Raw genomic sequence first — 2,055 nt, 5'->3', positions numbered from 1 at the left:
TGATGTTTTCTTGTTTTGTGTCTTTTCTTGTTTTTTATGTGTATTTTTGCATTCATAGTGTCTGAACATGAAAGATTTCTAAGTTTGGTGTCTTGCATGTTTTCTTTGCATATAAAAATTTTCAAAAATATGTTCTTGATGTTCATCATGATCTTCAAAGTGTTCTTGGAGTTCATCTTGACATTCATAGCATTCTTGCATGCATTCATTGTTTTGATCCAAAATTTTCATGCATTAAGTCTTTTTCATGTTTTTCTCTTTCTTCATTAAAAATATTTTCAAAAATAAAAAAAATATATCTTCCCCTTTTTCTTCTCATAAATTCGAAAATTTGAGTTGACTTTTTCAAAACTTTTTAAAATTTAGTTGTTTCTTATGAGTCAAGTCAGATTTTTAATTTAAAAATCTTATCTTTTTCAAAATCTTTTTCAAAAATCAAATATTTTTCATTTTTCTTATTTATTTTTGAAAATTTTAAAAATATTTTTCAAAAATCTTTTTCTTACTTTTATATCATAATTTTCGAAAATCACATCATCAATTAATGTTTTGATTCAAAAATTTCAAGTTTGTTACTTGTTTGTTAAGAAAGATTCAAACTTAAGTTCTAGAATCATATCTTGTGATTGCTTGTGAATCAAGTCATTAATTGTGATTTTAAAAGTCAAATCTTTTTCAAAAATAATTTCAATCATATCTTTTCAAAAATATCTTCTTATCTTATCTTTTTCAAATATCTTTTCTAACTTCTTAAATTCTTATCTTTTCAAAATTGATTTTCAAAATTTGTTTCAACTAACTAATTGACTTTTTGGTTGTTTCTCATCTTGTTCAAAACTACCTAACTAACTCTCTCTCTCTCTAATTTTCGAAAATATATTTCCTCTTTTTCAAAATTTCTTCTTAATTAACTAATTATTTTAATTTTTTATTTTAATTTTTGAAAATTACTAACCTTTCTCAAAAACTATTTTCGAAAATTACTAACTCTTTTTCAAAAATTATTTTCGAAAATCCTCTTTCTCTCTCATCTCCTTCTATTTATTTATTCATCTACTAACATCTCTCCCCCACTCACCAAAAATCCGAACCCTCTCTCTCTGAGTTCAGATTTTCTCTTCTTCTTTTCTTCTACTCATATAAGGGAACCTCTATACTTGGGCAAAAAGGATCTCTATTATTATTATTTTTCTGTTCCCTCTTTTTCATATGAGCAGGAGCAAAGACAAGAACATTCTTGTTGAAGCAGATCCTGAACCTGAAAGGACTCTGAAGAGGAAACTAAGAGAAGCTAAAATACAACAATCCAGAGATAACCTTACAGAAATTTTTGAATAGGAAGAGGAGATGGCAGCCGAAAATAATAATAATGCAAGGAGGATGCTTGGTGACTTTACTGCACCTAATTCCAATTTACATGGAAGAAGCATCTCCATCCCTACCATTGGAGCAAACAATTTTGAGCTAAAACCTCAATTAGTTTCTCTGATGCAACAAAACTGCAAGTTTCATGGACTTCCATCTGAAGATCCTTTTCAGTTCTTAACTGAATTCTTGCAGATCTGTAATACTGTTAAGACTAATAGAGTAGATCCTGAAGTCTACAGGCTCATGCTTTTCCCATTTGCTATAAGAGACAGAGCTAGAGTGTGGTTGGACTCTCAACCCAAAGATAGCCTGAACTCTTGGGATAAGCTGGTCACGGATTTCTTAGCAAAGTTCTTTCCTCCTCAAAAGCTGAGTAAGCTTAGAGTGGATGTTCAAAGCTTCAGACAAAAGGAAGGTGAATCCCTCTATGAAGCTTGGGAGAGATACAAGCAACTGACCAAAAAGTGTCCTTCTGACATGCTTTCAGAATGGACCATCCTGGATATATTCTATGATGGTCTGTCTGAATTAGCTAAGATGTCATTGGATACTTCTGCAGGTGGATCTATTCACCTAAAGAAAATGCCTGCAGAAGCTCAAGAACTCATTGACATGGTTGCTAATAACCAGTTTATGTACACTTCTGAGAGGAATCCTGTGAGTAATGGGACGCCTCAGAAGAAGGGA

At 30.9% G+C, this 2,055-nt stretch overlaps 1 non-coding gene across 1 annotated transcript; it reads right to left on the bottom strand.

Annotated features, from left to right (window-relative positions):
* Positions 1–1,743: 1,743 nt before the first annotated feature.
* Positions 1,744–1,851, bottom strand: LOC148565463 (small nucleolar RNA R71). The gene has a single exon (XR_015885603.1). It is a non-coding gene; the product is annotated as a small nucleolar RNA R71 (small nucleolar RNA).
* Between the last annotated feature and the right edge of the window lie 204 nt (positions 1,852–2,055).

The sequence above is a fragment of the Arachis ipaensis genome, chromosome B5, assembly GCF_059453495.1.
Source record: "Arachis ipaensis isolate K30076 ecotype BB chromosome B5, ASM5945349v1, whole genome shotgun sequence".
Classification (NCBI taxonomy): Eukaryota; Viridiplantae; Streptophyta; class Magnoliopsida; order Fabales; family Fabaceae; genus Arachis; species Arachis ipaensis.
Note: the sequence above shows the minus strand (reverse complement) of the source record. Positions and strands in the feature narration are given on the sequence as shown.